Source organism: Lissotriton helveticus, chromosome 7 (assembly GCF_964261635.1).
Source record: "Lissotriton helveticus chromosome 7, aLisHel1.1, whole genome shotgun sequence".
NCBI classification, from domain to species: Eukaryota; Metazoa; Chordata; class Amphibia; order Caudata; family Salamandridae; genus Lissotriton; species Lissotriton helveticus.
The window spans coordinates 643,462,338-643,482,041 of NC_136068.1; positions in this window are offsets into that span (position 1 = coordinate 643,462,338).

A 19,704-nucleotide genomic window follows, 5' to 3' on the forward strand; every position below is an offset into this window, starting at 1 on the left:
TTCTGGAAATATTCCAGTAGTTAAGGAATCATTGATGATTCTTCTTACTGGAATGGCAGCAGAGGTTGTTAAAAGAATTGTCTTGAAAGTTTGTGGCGGACAGGGGTCAGAAGGGCTGCCGGCAGGCCTGCTTGCTTTGACCAGGTCCATAAATTCATCGTGTGAGATGTGTTGGAAGGAACGGAGAGGCTTGATTAGAGCATTCTTGGATAGTTGTTTTGTACAAGGGTTAGTGCTGGTGCTTTGTTTCTGTTGTAAGTACGAGTCCAACGTGTCTGCTTTGTCCGTGTAATGATTTGCCAGTTTGTCTGTGAAATCTTGAGTAACAGGATGAGTTCCTTAATAAACAAACATGAATAGCAGGATTTAAAGATTACTGCGATGCCACCCCCTCTGGACTCCCTATTGATCGTACATATGGAAGATCCAGAGGGTAGTGCTAAATTGGGTTCCGCTACCATGTCCTCACTTAACCATGTCTCACACAGAAAAAACATGTCCGGAGCTTCCTCTGTAACAAGTTCGTAGATTTCTAAATAATGTTTAGCCAGCGACCTCACATTAAGCTGGAATTTTTTCAACCGGGCCTGGGGTTGACTGCCCGGTACGCGTGGTAGGAGTAAAGGGACGGGTATGACATAGCTACAGCCCGAGCAACCCAAAGGTTCTACCCCTAGGTTAAGTGGAGATGCCCTACATAAAGTAGTCCCTGAATTAATAGCCAAAAGTTCTTCCCTGCAATATGAGTGCAATCCATGCTGCTTCCGACCAGGGGTCCTGGCGAGATTCAACGTACAGGCACGGACGGGCGCAGACGGGCTTGCCTTTGGCGCGCCCGCTGCATGCGTCTGCTGCGCTCCTGCGCCATAGTCCTCTTAAATATAGGAAACCTCAGCAACTAGACCGCCAACCAAGATGCGCGCCTGCCCAAGCGTTGAAAGGAGGCTAGCAGAAGAAATTAAGAGCGTTGCTGGCTGGTTAGATCAAAAAAAGTTCAGCGAGGGGTTATGAGAGTGTTCAGAAATGTCGAGGCGCTCTACAGGTAGTGGTCAATGGGTAATTTGAGAAGTTGGGTGGTTGGTGCTACTTGATCTGAGATAACCCTTGTCTCAGAAAAAAGAAGGAGAGAGGGCATCAACCTTCTGTGTACATAAATGCAATGTCAAGCGCACACAACCTGCATAAGTGTCTAACAATTAAGTTTGGTAGTCATGTAATGAAAAGGATAGGATCCAACTCCAATGTCTTTGACTTGTAAGGTGTTTATTCATTCAATATAAGTATTTATTTCACAAGAAAGACCAGCCGACACATGTTTCGTCAACACCGGGGTAAACCCGTGACTCTTCAGGGCTGTAGGGTAACAGGATGTGAGCTGTGTCGTCGGACCGGTGATACTTCCAACCCGGTCCTGATCGGGTGTGTGACACAGGAAGACGCGTGGAGGAGGTGCTTCTACGCGTCTCAGTGGTGTAGAGTGATGGAAATAACCGACGCCGGATGAGCGGTCGGGGGGCACAGGGAAGCAAATCCGCTTGCCCTTGCGTGTGAACTTGTGGTCGTTGTGTCGAGGCAGAAAAAAGTCCGTACGTCTCCGAGTATCTAAGACGGCTAGATCAAACACACCTCGACCTGCGACAGACGGTCCTCCTGAAGTAGCAGACAAATCGGGGAATCGACTGACATGCTGAGTAGCTTGCGATACCAGTATCTTCATGCCCAGTCCGGAGCCACAAGGATGACTTAGACCCGGTCTCACCTGATCATCTTCAGCACTCTGGGCAGAAGTGGTATAGGCGGAAAGGTGTACAACAGACTGCAGCTCCACTCGCTACGAAAAGCGTCGCTGAGCGAGTGCCGCCTTGGAAATTCCAACGCGCAGAACTGATGACATTGCGCGTTCTCTTCGGTGGCGAATAGATCTAACCAAAGCTCTCCCCACTGCTGAAAGAGACCTTGCGCCACGTCCGAGTTCAGACGCCATTCGTGATCCATCATGCACCGGTGGCTGAGTTTGTCCACCCTGGCGTTCAGGGAACCTGCCAGGTGTTGAACCACCAGGGTGACACCCTGGTGTTCCAGCCATTGCCAGAGACGCAGAGCCTCCTGGCAAAGGGTCCACGACCCCACCAGCCCTGTTTGCTGCAGTACCACATGGCGGTAGTGTTGTCCGTGAACACCTGCACTACGCTTCTCCGGACAGAGGGAAGGAATACCTTCATTGCAAGTCGGATCGCCTGCAGCTCCAGAAGGTTGATATAGAGCGGTACTCCGCCAGAGACCAGAGGCCTCTGATCTCCCTCTCTCCCATGTGGCCCCCCCATCCCAGGAGGGACACATCCGTCACCACTACATGCTCCGGTTGGGGTAGGGAGAGAGATCTGCCGCTGACCCCATCGCGGTTCGTGAGCCACCACTGCAACTGACTGGCAGTGCCCTCCGAGATCAGGAAAATGGTTGGACAGGTTGTCCTGATGCTGTGCCCACTGAAAATTCAGGTCTCACTGCAGAGCCCACATCCACCACCTGGCTTGATGCACCAAAAGGATGCAGGAGGCCAACAGCCCAAGGAGTCGCAGCGTCAACCTGACCAAGACTGGGGATAAAGGCTGAAAGATCGGAATCAGAGCCTGAATATCCCGAACCCGCTGTTCGGGGTGAAAAACCCGATGAAAAGGAGCTTCTGAGAGGGGCACAGGTGTGACTTTGGCACGTTGATGGAGAACCCCAGTGAGTGCAGGAGGTCGGCTGTAGTCTGGAGGTGGGAGACGACTGTCTGGGGGAAGACTGAGACCCATGATCTGCGCAGATGAGCTGTGACCACCCCATCACTTTCGTGAACACCCAAGGGGCGCTGGTAAGGCCAAAGGGGAGCACGGTAAACTGAAAGTGCTCGTGGCCTACCGTGAACCACAGGTAGAGCCGGTGGGCCGGCAGGAAGGGGATGTGGAAATCCAACGCTACCATCCAGTCTCCTGGGTCTAGGGCAGCTAGGACCTGAGAAAAAGTCAGCATCTTGAACTTCTCCTTCCGGAGGAAGACGTTGGCGCTCCGTAGGTCCAAGATAGGGCGTGGGCCTCCTTTGCCCTTCTTGGGTACCAGAAAGTAGTGAGAATAGCAACCACGTCCTACTTCTGGCCCAGAAACGCGCTTGATGGCCCCCTTGGCCAAGAGGGCCATAACTTCCTCCTGCAGAAGTTTCAAGTGATCCCCGACATGTGGTGGTACTGGGGTGGCATGGCTGGAGAGGTCTCCTCAAAGGGGAGGGAGCAGCCCCTTCGGACAATTTACAACACTCACCTGTCCGACGTGATGGTGTGCCAGTGGAGGAGGTGATGGCGAACCCCGCCCCCCACTGGCATCTAATGAGCCTCAAATGCCGGACTAGGAAGGCTTAGAGGCAGATGCTGCGGGAGCAGATGTGGCTGACCTTGCCGTTGTCCCCTGGCACCACCACGTCAACCGCGTTGAGACTGGTTCTGCGGCCTGTTGCTGGCTGGACGTGTGGGGGCACCTCTTCCTTGGCCACAAAAGGGGTGAAAAGCGGAGAACAGTTTCTTCCCAAACTGATCACACCTTCTGGATTCACAAACCGGAGGAGCGGTCGGGAATGCAGTCTGGGACATAGAGGCATGGATCACCAGGCTCTCGGGGGTGGGGTGCACGGACAGAAACCTAGGGTTGCCCGGAGCCGGGTGGTGGCGTCAGGCCACGTTCTGATCCACAGGGTGGCCGGTGGTGGCTTGGACCAGGTGCCCAACAGAATGTCAGTGAGGGCTTTGTTAAACGACAGTAGAGGCTCTGAGGAGCTTGCCTGCGGTTTGAGCACCTCAGTGAGGAGGTTAGTCCTCAAGGCAGCGACAGTGAGCTCAAGAGCCAAGGCCTTGGCCGCCCTATTCAACGCCACGCTGTAAGCAGCCCCCTCCTCCAAAGCCACTGTGGGAGGAGAGACGAATCCAGTGTCGGGAGAAGTGTCCAGACCACTGGCCTCCCTTAGCTCTTCTGCCCAGTCCTGACTCAACTGACACTGCAGTGCCAGAGGGTCCTCACACCCCTCCCAGTCCTCCTTGTCATCCATCTCCTCATAATCAGGTAAAAATGATGGAGTCAGGTTGAAGGTGAAGGCCTCACCCACCGGCGTCGGAGACGGCGCCGAGCGGCACCGGTCCAACGCCGGATCCGGACCAGGGCTGAAACTGGGGTTGACGTCGTCCGGAGACGGCGCCGGGAGCGACACCCTTGGGGTCGGCGCCAGCGGAGGAGTCGTAAGATCAACTGGCGACAGCCCGGATCCAGGCCTGGATCCTGAGGAGCCCTGCAGCGTCGGACCGGAGTCGTCAACGGCGGCGGGGCCGAAGCACCCGATGGCACCGGGGCTGGAGCTGCCGGCCCAATAGGGCTCCCAGTTGGAACCACGGAGCCCGAAGGCTACTCAGCAGGTTCTGATGGAGGGAAGCGTGACCTCATGGCCATGAGGAAAGCGCTGACCTCCTCCGGTGTCGCGTGCAGCCCAGGGACCGGCGGGTATGGCGCTGGACGCGGCACCTGTGGCTCCGACGGAGCCACGTGGATGGTGTCGCCTGAACCCCCGGCCGCATCGTGCGAGCTTCGGGGGGGAGTCGGAAGAGTGATGACGCCTCTTCGACTTCTTTTTCAAATGCCTCGACTTACCTGAGGACTTGGAGCCCGACGAGTGGTGGTGGCCCGTCAAGCGGCGATGACTGCGGCTCCGCGACCAGTCCCTCGACTTCCTCCTCGACCGAGACCTCAAGCGGCGCAGAGCAGACTGCCGGATCTCAAGCAGCTTACGGGACCTATCCCATCTAGCCTTTGAGGTCAAGGCCCGGCAATCGGGGCATGACTTGTCATCATGGTCGGCCCGAGGCAATAAAGGCACCGACGGTGGGGGTCTGTCACCGACATCAGGTGGGGACAGTCCTCGCAAGGTTTAAAACCAGGCATCTCTAGCGGCACTGCGAGTCGAGGGTCGACTCGAAAAGTGATCAAAGAGATCAAAAAGTTAGTAAAAAATTGACTGGAGTACTGCTCTTCCCAGATCTGCGCTTGCTGGCACGGAAAAAAGAAGAACTGACGTCAGCGCACGAGGAAGGTGTCTAAGTACTCCAACGACGTCATTCCGGCGTTCACGACGATGGACGCGGAGCTGCAGACGATGCCTAGAGACGCGCAGGGGTACTGCTGAGAAAAACTTTCCGGATCCAGTCTGACGCCTGGTGATATTCTAAAGTAAGGAATCTAACACTAACCTGTTTCTTTCAGATATATGTGCTACATACACTCTGGCCTACACCTACCTTTACCAGCCATCTTGGACGTTAGGAAAGGCTTCACGAAACAATGCATTTTTGCGCTCAGGGTTTATTCAAGGATGAGCCCACGCTATTCCTTCTGCCTGAATGTTGTGTTTATTGTTATTTCAAGAAAAGAAGGTGTTACACAGCGCGTATTAAGAAGACAGTCGTTTTATGAATGGTACCTGGTAAACCTTGTAAAACTGCGGTGTTCATTCTCTTCTCAACTTTAAAAAGTAGTTCTGAGCCAGGTATTATGCTCCACCACTTTCAAAGAACACCAACCTCAACTAATGAATGGGCTAATTAACAAGATTTGTATGGACTGGCACCACAGGGAGAATCACTGGTGTGATTGCCACTGATCATAGTTAAGGGAGCATCGAGGTTAGCAGAGTATGTTTATAGTTTAGGAATCCCTCAGTGTCCATCATTCCTCTTCGTGTTATCTGCCACGGCCGTTTGTAAGGCCTCCACCAGACAAGCCTCATTTCAGGTGTTTTCCGCTGGAAATGAGGTTTCCACACTTCTGGGGTAAAAGAAATATCAGTCAGAATGATCTGTCAGGTGAACATGTCTACGGAGCTCTGCGAGGTGAAACGAGGAACAAACAACTCTATGGGTGAAGAAAACTTCATCTCCCCGTGCCTACCAAAAAAATAAATGTATCCTGCTGTAATGCAACTGGTGCTCGTGTAGGGTGCTCCAATACCTTCGGGTCGAGTTTGCGCTATGTATATCTGCAACAACATTAAAAAAAAAGCTGAATACTGTCTGAAGACCAACTATAGCCTGATCTATGCAGGGTAGTCCGTTTTACACTCTGCACATCGGTGTGTGGCTGTACTCACAAGCACATGCTCTCTCACACCTCCGACCTCTTGCATGCCTCAGTTTGCACCCCCCTTATGCAGTGTCTCCGGACCTTTCAATTTAAAACGTAATCCTAAGTATAGACTGTGCAGCACTTCGGCCTCACAGGCTTCTCACTGCAGCTCCAGAATGTTTATGTGCACCTCACCCTCAGGACTGGCTGTGACTCAGGACTGCGCTCCTAGCTCCACAGGCAGGGCCGTCTGGGAACCCAAAGCACCCCGGCAAATGTTTTCAGACCAGTGACCATACGGTGCATAGAAAGCGCAGTGAGTGAGCCTGACCACTACGAAGGTGGCATTGGGGAAGGGGGGTACTCCACCCACGAGAAATTGGGCAAAAAATGCAAAAATGGTGAATTCTACATAAAATGTTTCATTATATATTCAATTGTATTAGCTTTTGAAGCATAGTCAATGATGACCTTACAGTGCACCAGGATATGACAATCTTTACCGGGGTTCTTCAATGATTATCTCACTATCACCCTCCAACAGTGCCCCTCAGCGCTCCGTAGCCCCTCTCTTGCATATATTGCATTTGTTTTCATAGTGCCTCTCATACCAGTGTAAGGTGTTGGAGCACTTTACATCACATACACATACAGAGACAAAGAATCATAAGTGTGTAAATCAGTGTATATACAATGTTTCATAAGACAAAGGGGACTACAAGTTGAAGCATTCACATGTTATCCATACTGGTAGTCATTGTTTATTTTTCATAAGTGGTCTGCAGAAGCACACACTCAGGATTCAGAACACAACACAGAGGTTAGGGTTGTGTTAGAAATGGGATCCCTGGCTGGCCAGGGCTTGCGCCAAAGTCAGTCAGAGACCACCATTTCCACGTCAGGGCAAGGGAGTTACACGCCAAGATAACCCCTGCTCACCCCCTTGGTAACGTGACACAAGCAGTAAGGCTAAACTCGGAGGCAATGTGAGTTAAGTGTTTGCGAACGCACCCCCTGCAACAACAGCCAAGGCCCACCACAAAGGAAACTCCACACAAGGTTATGTATAAAAATAGCCTTTGTATTACACCAAACACATTAGATAGAAACACACACTTTACAATGTGCCAACAGGCACGGGCAGAATTTACAGGGGATTATGTACAGGAAAGGGCCACCGGCACCACTGTCAGGGCCGTCTGGGAACCCAAAGCACCCCGGCAAATGTTTTCAGACCAGTGACCATACGGTGCATAGAAAGCGCAGTGAGTGAGCCTGACCACTACAAAGGTGGCATTGGGGAAGGGGGGTACTCCACCCACGCAAAATTGGGCAAAAAATGCAAAAATGGTGAATTCTACATAAAATGTTTCATTATATATTCAATTGTATTAGCTTTTGAAGCATAGTCAATGATGACCTTACAGTGCACCAGGATATGACAATCTTTACCGGGGTTCTCCAATGATTATCTCACTATCACCCTCCAACAGTGCCCCTCATCGCTCCGTAGCCCCTCTCTCGCATATATTGCATTTGTTTTCATAGTGCCTCTCATACCAGTGTAAGGTGTTGGAGCACTTTACATCACATACACATACAGAGACAAAGAATCATAAGTGTGTAAATCAGTATATATAAAATGTTTCATAAGACAAAGGGGACTACAAGTTGAAGCATTCACATGTTATCCATACTGGTAGTCATTGTTTATTTTTCATAAGTGGTCTGCAGAAACACACACTCAGGATTCAGAACACAACACAGAGGTTAGGGTTGTGTTAGAAATGGGATCCCTGGCTGGCCAGGGCTTGAGCCAAAGTCAGTCAGAGACCACCACTTCCACGTCAGGGCAAGGGAGTTACACGCCAAGATAACCCCTGCTCACCCCCTTGGTAACGTGACACGAGCAGTAAGGCTAAACTCGGAGGCAATGTGAGTTAAGTGTTTGCGAACGCACCCCCAGCAACAACAGCCAAGGCCCACCACAAAGGAAACTCGACACAAGGTTATGTATAAAAATAGCCTTTGTATTACACCAAACACATTAGATAGAAACACACACTTTACAATGTGCCAACAGGCACGGGCAGAATTTACAGGGGATTATGTACAGGAAAGGTCCACAGGCACCACTGTCAGGAATATGCACTTAGTAGAACTAGCACCTAGAACATATAACAATCAGAAGCTTCACACATGAGGCTTAGAACATTCAGAGGTGTAGGAAAGACACATGATGTATAAACATACATTCAGCGGTGTAAGGAACAAGGCACATGACGCATCAAAACACATTCAGAGGTGCAGGAGAAACACATGATGCCTAAAACATTCAGAGGTGTAAGGAACAAGGCACATGACGCATCAAAACACATTCAGAGGTGCAGCACAGAAGAACACATTATGCATAAACAACACATACAGAGATGTAAGAACAAGGCACATGACGCATCAAAAACGCATTCAGAGGTGCAGCAAAGAACAATTCGCAGAAATTACATTAGCACAGAACTTACATCAAAGTCCAGGTTGCGCCACTGAGCCAAAACCTAAACGTAGCAGCTGCCCACTACTTGCTGGGCAGCTGAGGGACAAGACAGGGCCTAAACGCTGCAGCTGGCACTAAGTGCTGCGCAGCTGGGGAAGGCCAGGGTAGGGATGAAGGAGTGCGTCTCACTCCTAGTCCAAAGAACACATGTCCCTAGAGAGAAAAACCTAAAAGGTGCAGCTGCCCACTACTTGCTGGGCAGCTGTAGAATCAAGACTGCGGCATGGGCCCTCACTGGCCCCCAGGACAAGGACTGCGCAAAAGGTTGGGGCTCTGGAACAAACATAGGTGCATCTTGGGAGCCCTCTAGGCTCTAGGAAAATCAGCAGGTGGCCCCTGGGGCACTCGTGGCTAACAATACAATAATGCCCCCGGGAGCCTCGTGGGCTCAATAATACCATAATGCCATCGTTGGAGCCCCACTCGGGGGACTCGCAATGCGAACAATGCTCCCGGAGCCTCTCGTGGGCTCTCAAGTAAGATATGCCCCTCGTTGGAGCCTAGTAGGCTCGGGAAGAACGGTGGGGCGGCCCACTGCCATCCGGGGCCACCGGGAATCAGCCGCGCACTCTCCCTCCCCCCCAGCTCTACTCACCGGCTGCTCTCCGGAGGCGGCGGGGGACGCAGTCATCCATCGGCGGCGGTAGCGGGGCTCTCCCGATCCTTGGGAGCCCCGCCCGACATCACCTTTGTTCACCCGGTCCCCCATCTCGGGACCGGGACTCAGGGTGCAGCCTGGGTGGTTTGTTCTGGCAGCCCCGGGGCTCTCCCCAGCTCACGGGAGCCCTGGGTGGCCATCAGTCGGCCGGCTTCCTTTCTTCTCTCGTGGTGGGGCAGGTAGCCAATCGCGTCGCGGCGGCGGGCGGGACTTCCTGGAAGCAAGCGGAAATCCCGCCCCGCTCCAGGCGCCCGGCCGCCTGACTTCCTGTGTTGCCGCAGCGGCGGCACCATTACTGCTTTGGGGGCAATAACGAGGGGTGGGCACCCTCGTAGGATACCATAAAGAAACAGGCATAACGCCGGGTAGGCACCGGCTATAAAATATGCAAAATGAGCGGGGTGGACACCCGCGTTGCTATTAGCAAATGCATCAATGGGGGCCAATAAAGGGCAGGAGCGCTTCCCTCCGAGGGAAAACAACAGCGCTCTGCCCAGAGAGGACAAGTAAAGCGCCCTTCAAGGCGCTGGGGGGCACAGGCAGCACTAGGGCCCTACGGAATGACCCCTTTCAGCAACCAGGGCCCCAGCAGCAAGGTCCTCCTAGGGGCAGAGGCCAGGAGGGTACAAAAGAAGCCCTCCAGCACACAAGCCAGGCAGAGGGGTCCCCATAGCTCCTCCAGTAACCCAGGGCATCAGCAGTCATGAGGCTGGGCAGGGCCCAGGGAGGCAAGCCTTCCACTGGGCCCCAGCAGCAGCACGCCCCTGGCAGATTCAAGTAGGCACACAAGAACATTTTGTAAGGGGACACAGCCCCTTTTTATACAGTGAATTCCTTGGTCTGAAGGTGCAGGGTGGGGGAAAACCAGGCGCAGCTGGTTTGGGAGCACTCCTGATGTGCTCAGCCCCTCACTCTATTCACTGGCAGTGTTAGGGACATTAGAAGCACCACAGGGGGCGGAGCCAGCATTGTGTTGGGAAAGCCCAGCCCTATTCAGGACCCAGGTGCACCCCTCCCTCACATCAGCATGCTAATCTCTCCATTCACCACGGGGCAGACCCATCCAGACTCCTGGAGCCAGGCTCACCAGCCAGCTCCAGGCAATCACGTGCCAGCACACTCACTGCACACGCACACCCATGTCTAGAAGTGGCACTTCCACACTAGACACATACACGCCGCATACATCATTACGCAGCATTCAATCACACGGGTCCGCACATACCAGCCTGCACACCCCACGCATCAGGAACTACTAGGGACACATACATTCCCTATGCATTCCTATGAGAGGGCAGGCCTATCTCACCACATGCACGCACTTTACCCTGGGACACAGTGGTAAAGTGCGCAGAAACCAAAAATCACTAACACCATGTCACAATTAAAAGCAAAAATTTCAGGGGTGAACCTGCCAGAAGGGCCAAGTCCAACAGGTTGGCTTTACAATTAAGAATGTATTTCTACCCAAACAAACCCCCTGCAGCAATATTAGGCTATCGAAAGATTGGGAAAAAACATAAATTTATAACCTGTACCATGAAGTTTGTATGCATCTCTTTGGCAGTGCACAGCTCCCTGTGCTAAATTAGACTTATGAACTGCACAGTAACAAAAGGATCTCTGCGACAAAAGCAGTAAATCAGAGCTGTGTATATATAATACTGATACTCTCTGCTCTGCATGGCACACGTTCTTCGCAGCAGGCATATTAACTCTCTGCGCTACCTTGGATGAGTCCACACTGCCACTTGACCAAACTTCATCTTTCTTCAGCAGGTACATTAATCACCAAAGCTATTGTACCACTTATAATGTTGCCTGAAGACTGATGGAAATACAAAGAACTCTGCAGCAAGTGCTTTTAAAACTGCTGCACTGCCACAAAACTGGCTTTCGGTAACAAAACTGGCCCCCACCCTTCCAGCTTAATGGGGAAACAATTGATGCACAGTACGTCCAGTCCTGGCTTGTTCCCAGGTGTGGTTCTAGCAGCAGTATTCCAGGCAGAGTGCACCAAAGGTTGCGGACTGGGCATATATTCTCAGAGGACGGCCATGATCTTTACAAACAAGCGCCAATCAAACCGTCCCCAGTGCCGCTTAGTTTGCACTCAACCAGCAACAGCAGTGGCCTGGAGCCCACCAAAGAGGTATGTGAAATCAATCGGAGGAGAGAGAAGGGAAGAATAAGTCTGGGTAAAGTCTGCTAACAATATTAACAGTCACAAGTGATATAGACAAAATAGCAGTCACTCTATGCGGGGTGTGCCTTTCGAGCAGCAACATACAATGATAGACACTCTTAATGGGCGCACGGGCTACGCCCCCTTTGTTTTTATCAAAATAAGAATGACTAATAATCTATTATTCACTCTTGGTATAATGAAAATGCCTAACTCCTTCGGTCGGGTAACAGTCTCTGTTTGATGGCTGGCACAGGCACAAGAAGGTGCCTACACCAGTCTTCAGAGAGAGATCACCAGGGCTGGAGAAATTGCATTGCTGGGGGCAGATTTACAAGCCCCCTGCACCACCAGTTGTCACTTTTTATATATGGCCCCTTCACACGCAGCACTTTGCGTGAAAGTGGTGTTCCATGAGTGTTGCTGTGGGTGTTCCCACGCAACACCCATGGAACGAGGCACTTCCCAGATTTACGAGGAATTGTAAATCTGGAAATGCGTGTCAATGTAGCGAGGCGCAACGAGGAGAAATGTTTTCATTTCTCCTCATTTTTTCCTCTTTCAAAGTGTGCTGCATTCTACGGCACGCATTGAAAGAGGAAAATGCCTGTAGTCATAGTTTTTGTGCAGGAAGGGGCACCTTCATGCACAAAAACAATCTCCCCATGACACAGGCATCCTTGCACCTTGCAAGGGTGCCTGCATCGGAGCATGGCTGCAGTTTGAGAGCCAGCGCAGGGGAGAGCACAGTAATGCAACATATTATTGTAAAAATGTTGCATGCCTGTACTTCAGAAGTGCTGCAGCGTGGCACAGCCAAAGGGCTTGCGTTGCTGCGCTGCAGCACTTCCTTGTAGATCTGCCATTACGTCTTTTAGCCCTGGCATGCCTCTGTGCCTCCCCTATTTGTGATGTTATAGGTGTCACATATGGGCGCTGAAGGATTAAACCCTGATATGCACAGGCATTCATGACAATCAGCCTGTCAGCCCACCTTGTCCAACGCGTCTCAGAGTTGGGAAAGGGTGGGTTGAAAGTGCAGAGACTAAAGATTCAGTTCTGTGACTGTGCAGGTTTGAGGTTTCCGTTTCATGCCCCAGCACCAGAGGCTGAAAGGAGCAAGAGTCGAAACTGGACCTGCAGCAAAGGAAAGTAAATTAAAAAGCTTTTGAGCTTTTCAAATGTTGTGTGATGTCCATACGCGTAAGTGTGTGTGTTTGGCAGTAAGCATGTGTCTGTGAGAGAAAGCATGTGCATGAGGTGCGTGTGTGTGAAAATGAGAGAATCAGTGAGTGGCAATGCGTGGTAGGAAGAGTGAGAATTAGTGTGAATGCATGGTAGAGAATGAGGGAGAATGACAGTGAGTGTAACTCTTAGAGAGACTGACCATGAGTGTTTCTGTAAGTGAGTCACAGTCAGAGTGAGTCAGAACATGCGAGACAGGTAGAATCAGTTTGACTGATTTAGTCAGAGTCTGAATGAGTAGGACTAAGTAGGAATGGGTGAGCATGATTGAATCCACGTGAGTTTGAATAAATCAACGAAAGACTGACTGAGAATGAGTGAGACTTAATGAGTATGAGTGAGGTAGGAGAATGAGTGAAACTGAGTGAGTCATAGAATGAGTGGGACTGAATCAAAGTGAGTGAAACAAAGTGAGTCTGAATGAGGGGACTAAGTGGAAACAAGTGAGATTGAGTGATAGGTGAGTCAGAATTAGATTGTCCGACTGAAAATGTGTGAGTGAGTCAGAGAGAGAATGAGACCAAGTGAGAGTGAATGAGTCATAGTGAGACTGTGTGAGCCATCCCCACAAAACGACAGAGAAGTAAGGATCACTGGAATTCGAGCCAAAGTTATGCCTCACCACACTTTAAAGGACACTAGCCGGTAGTAAGCAATGACCCTCATTACATTATGCACCTGTTTGGTAGTCTTTTGCTGGTCTTGCCTAAGTCAGCTTGTTGAAACGAACAAGTAGAATATTCTGACGCAGGGGGTGTCCATGCTTGCTTGATAGAAAGGCTGACTGGCTACTTACTCATCCTAGAGGGCTGGTGCGTCTCTCACGTATGGCGCTCTTCTATGCAACAGATGGCACCGCCTTAATAACAGCTCCCATGAAGCATGCTTGCACACAGCAGCTTAATGCTACATTAAAGGATGTGGGTTGGACAATCAAAGTCTGCCCCCAACCAGCCTGTGACATGAGAAAGGGACACCTGAAAAGCAGGTGTGGACCATGGCTCCGCCTACAAGCATAGACTGGACTGGTGAGCCGAGAGAGGTTTTAAAAATACTGGGGTTTAGCTTACAAGCCCCTTGTGCCACCTGTGCGTCACTTCTAACATGGGAAAAATGACGTAGAGCGGCGCAAGGGGCTTGTAAATAAGCCCACCGTGTTTTCACGCTACTCGCCTTGTGTCATTCCTTTATGGAAAGGATGGCTAAACAAGCTTCATCCCTGGCTGTATCCCCGCACTTATGTGCAGTGAAGTTGGCTCAGTTGCACAGTGTGGTTTTCAATTAAACAGCACAGAGGCTCATTGGGGCTCTTTCGAACCTTGCAGTGTTTAATGCTGATAAAGGAAGGGTGAGAATGGGTGAGCAGAGCCCCATAGCCCCATGTAAGAAACCGCCACTGCACATGTTTTAATAATGACCTTCACTGTGCCAATGCCAGCATTTTGTTACGGGTACCCCCTTATGCCAATTATTACATACAAAATGCCAGTGCCAGAACTTTGCCATTTACACTGCCCATATACCATCTGTGGCGCGTATGTCAAAAATGATATCCTTTATTTTAGAACCAGCATCACCGTTTGCTTCCCTCAGCCCGCTCCCTAAATCCCAATATTCCATTGCAGCCTTTTCTGAGGAAAGGAATTTCAACCAGTATGCCAGCACCAGCATATTGTAATAGTTGCCCCCTTATTTTAACAATTACTTCCAGTATTTCAGGGTCCGCATGTTGCCTTAAGTACCCCCCATATTCCCGAAAATGTATTCACAGTTACCTCCAATGTCCCAGCACCAGACTTTTACCACCGGTGCCCCCCTGTCTGCTTCCAGAAAGAGGAGCTGAGAGAGAAATTAGGGAACTCAGAGGCGCCCTCTACTGAACTCAACAACAATAATGAACCACTAATTCCAACACCTCATACAGTTCGCCATAAGTTCAACCCTTCCAATACTTTAGTTAGAGTAGAATGCTCACCAATTTACATTTGGTTCAAAAAGGGGTGCCAATCTTCTAAGGACTTAGCTGATGCTATGGGTTACAAGCTGGAAGTGAACCTGCCAGCTGTGGGAATTAGAGGCTCATTATTGTTGTCGACGATTGCCCCATGCCAAGAATTTCCTCCAGTATGCAAGCAGCAGCGTTTTTCCCGCAGGGGCCCCTATGCCAAGAATGACGTCTAGTATGTCAGGGCCAGACTTTCCCATTGGTGCTAGGAATTATCCCCAATATACATGTGACAGCATGTAACCTTGGGTGTCGCAACAAGTCCCGAACTATATTGGGCATGACACGCCCAACGGCAGACTCCAATCATAAAACGCACACACATATACACTCTTACTCACACACTCTCATTCTCACTCCTATTTACTATTTCACACAAGTGTAATCATACTCACTGGTTCTCATTCTCATTTACAAACATACTTACACACACTCTCCCTTTCACACTTATTGACTCTGGGCGAAGGTACAACTGGGCCTTTTGCACCACTGATACCTACACCCCTGACTCATTTCTATTCCCTCTCACAATGTCCAATAAGTCATTACTTTTAACTCACTCATACTCCTTCAGTCACTCCAAGGTACTCATTTTCACATATTGATACTCTCTCTCAAACTAAGATCCTCACTCCCTTTCTCTGTTAATATCAAACTCACACATGCACCCTTACTCTCTCACTCAATATAAATCTCACAAACCACAATCTCAAACACACACATACATGCACTGAGAAACATTTTTTTTTACTTACCTTGCTTCCAATTTTGGCAACTTTGGGGCTCCATGGTTGCAGCATAGCAGGAATATGGTGAATGTTGAAACTTGCAAGTCAGGATTCTCAATGAGGAGCCAAACAGCAGCAAGACCAGGTTTAAAAAAGGAAAACCCCCAACTCAATATCTCCCCTAGGTTCTTGATAGGAATGGAAGACAGCCCTATAGGAAGCTGGCACAATGCTGGGAATCCAGCCCCTTCTGCTCTCTGTCACTTTTTATTGGCAGGGTTGTACTGGGACAGAAAATAGCCACATTATTAGTTTTGAACGTGTACAGAGATGCTGTACAAGTGTTTTTCACTATATAGGAGGCTTCGTGAATTTGATCTCGCTGCAGGCAATGTTGTTTTACTATGAGAGAAATTAACAGTTAAAATGGCCCAGCAGACCATAAAACAGGCCTACAAACAGACACACAGTGACCCACACACCGACCTGTCAAATAAACCTGTCAGGCAAATGCCTGACTGCCCTATAGACCAGTCTGACCCGGCTAATTGGCCTCAGGTATGCATTATTGGTTGCCCTGACAGTCACATTTTTTTTAAACTTCTTTTTATTAAGTAGTTGTTTCATGACACACAACAGTTACAAGCATCACATTTCCGTGAACAGGCCCCTCCAGAGGGCCAAATTTCTTTTCCAATATCGTTTCTGGCTTCTTCTTAAACTATGTGGACCCAAAGTTGTTGCCTAGCTCATCCCATAGCCCATTCCTCTCTCACAAAGCATCAAGGGCCAGATGTAGGTGGCCATTTACCGGCCGGGAACGGCCGATTTCGGCCATTACCGACCGGTAAATGGGTTTTTGGGATGTAGGGGGCCAATTTTACCGATTCGGTAAATTTACCGAATTGGTAAAATACCGATTCGGTATTTTTACCGATTCGGTAACTTCTAGATGTAGGTGGGACTCTTCTGAGTCCCAAAGGCCTTTCAGATTTGGTATTTTACCACCCAATCCATTTGGGTGGTAAAATACTGAATCCAGGTGTGCTTGCACATGTGTGCATGCACACCTATGCCATGTGACAGACAGACATGCCCTTAGGGCATGTCTGTGTGCCACATGGCACACATGCCTGTATTTGGGGTGCTAGAGGGTGTCAAAGTGACACCCCCTGCACCCTTGCTAGAATCGGTATGTACCAATTCTGTAAATACCGATTCGGTTATGCCCATTGATTCCTATGGGCTTCAATGCCCATAGGAATCAATGGGCATTACTGAATCGGTATTTACAGAAACAGTAAATACCGAATCTTAACGATTCGGTATTTACCGAATCTGTAATACCTACACCCCCCCCCCCTCTATTTTACCACTTCTTAAATACCGAATCGGTAAAATTCGGTATTTAAGAGGTGGTAAAATAAAATTACCTACATCTAGGCCCAAATCTCCCGCCCCCTCCCCAGTTTGGTTAAGCACCTCCCGATATTGCATCCATTGACCCCATATTTTTTTTTAATTTGCTGGGGCATGCCCTGGAGCGGTACACTGTCGGCAGTCACATCATTTTAGCAGACATTTTGTGCTGCCTGAGCCATGTGTAGCATGTCGGCTAAATAAAATGGATGCTGCCTGTAATGGGATCATAATTGACCTATGTCCCTCAGACATGAAATCCAGATAGCTATCTAAAGAGTGCCATCTTTTTAAACAGCACTCTTTACCTGGATCGTACCTCAGCTTCGTGCTCCTCTCATCAGAACTCTGACAGAGTTCATGAAAACACACAAGTCGTAGTTTCAGGTTCACTTAATTAGCAGTTGTGGAATATAACAGTCAGGGGTGCCTTACACAAGGTAGGGCTGTGCCCTGAAGCCCCTCATAAGGGGCCACCACTCACTATGCCCACGAACAGCTCAGTAAATGTACGATTGTCTGGCCAGAAGAACATCCAATGTTTCCCTTATTGGGACCCGAACCTGCATCTGCCAAGTGCACCAGTATCCTGAGGTGAAACACACTATAGTACTCCAGTACCAGGACCCGCGCACAGCATTGCAAACCATCTTACTCCTGACATGCAGAACCACTGCCATTCCATTACAGACAATGCATAAGTACACTGTTATGGACTCATAGCATTGTTTTCCCCCTGAAGAAGGCTGCATTATTTGCACAGTGAGGCTACATTTCCCTAAATTTGCATATGTTCGTAAAAGCCCAGCTTGTTTTTTTGTGATGAAGCCAAATCCAGCCAGAGAAAGTATGGGCTCTCGATGCACACAATTTCAACTCCTTGAAGATTCAGAGGCTCTATACACAGCTTTTTAAAACTTTTTTTTCTGAACTGTTTTGGGCTTGTTAATTTAATTCCTTGTATGTTCATGTAGTTTTATATAAAAGATATCCATACAAAGCAAACACTGCTATTCATCATAAACGGGACGCGTTTATAATTAGCCTTTAGCACACGTTGCAAAGAAGTGCCAGAATAAGGAAGAACGTTCAGTAAAAGTTGCGGGGAAGGAGCGTGGGTGTCCCTTTTCCTTTCAAAATGTCCAGCAAAACTGTTCAGTTTCTGAAATGTTGTTTATCCCCTATTTTTTCCAACACTTGCAGGGTTTAAAAACAAGTCCAAACATATCATAGTTGGATACAAGTGTGAAACCAAATACACCAAAGGTGATGGGAGGATGTTTGCAATAAGTCTTTCCCATGGCAATCACTTGGTTCCAAACCATAGTTCTTTTGCCCATCATGCCACCTTATATTAGACCCAGCCACATAGAAATCCGTCTTGAGTCTGTTCCAAAGGGAACATCCTTGCTCGAACTGCCAAGCCAGGCCCTCTCTCTAAACCAGAACACCAGCAACCCAAGATCGGTTTCACCCTGATTGGGGCTCTTCAGTCAGGTGTAGCTTGGTTTCAGTGGCACAGTGAGCGAGGGACTCATGTCTGGGCATACCCTTGGCCACCAAGGGCATCATATCAAACACAACAAAACCCACATAAGGTGAAGGGAGGATACTTGTAAAAGGTCTAGCCACTGGCAATCACTCGGGTAGTATTTGAACCCATTAATTCTTTGCCCACCATGCCACCTCAGATTAGACCCAGCCACACGCAATTCAGTCTCAGGCCTGCTCCTAGGGGAGCAGTCTATCCCGAACTGCCAAGCCAGGACATTTCTGAACCGGAACACAGACACCCCAAGCCTGGTTTCCTCCTGATTGAGGCTCTTCATTCGGGTGTAGCTTGGTTCCAGTGGCATAGTGAGCAAGGATCCCACATCTAAGCATACCCTTAGCCACTGAGGGCGTCACATCAAGCACACCAAAAAATACAAAAGGTGATGGAAGGATGCTTGCAATAGGTCTAGCCACTTACAATCGATTGGAGTAGTATCTCTGCCTATTGTTCTTTTGTCAATCATGCCACCTCAGATAAGACACAGCCATATGCAAATCTGTTTTGATCCGGCTCCAATGGGAACAGTCCAGCCCGAACTGTCAAGCCAGGTCTTCTCTGAACCGGAACACAAGAAAGTTAATCAATCTAAAGTGTTGGTGCCTTACCTTTGTAAATAGCGCTCTCAACACTATTATTCACTCCTACCACTATTCACAGACACTGCACCGTTTTCTGTAACACCTGCCTCATGACTGCTTATGGACAAACATTTCCAGTAAATAAATATAACTGTATGCACATTTGTGTATACTTGATACAATGTGTGATGCCAAGGAGTCATGGGCTTGTGGCTTCCTCTGAAGGTACTAAAAGAATTGACATCGGCAGATACAGACAGAATTGAATAATGCATGCGATGTGAATCTTTTGATGGAAAACGTGATTGTGCATAATGGCATAGCCAGTGTGTCATGGGTCCTAGTGCAATAACAAAATGGCCCCCTTGCTTCTCTTTGAACTATTTAATGCAGCAATAATCAGGTTTCAGTTGGGCCTTCAACTCTCTGTGCCCCGGTGCAGTGCAACTTCCTTGCTGCGCCGTCAGCAGTCTACCTTTAACGAAACCGGATTGCTCTTTCCCTAAAAGCTCGGGTAAAAAAGATTCTTAACGCAATGCTAAAGCCTTTGAAATTTTTTTATAGTCGATATTTATTAAAGAAATAGGGCGATAGTTTTTACAATGTTGTGGATCTTTACCTGGTTTCGGGATAATGCTAATA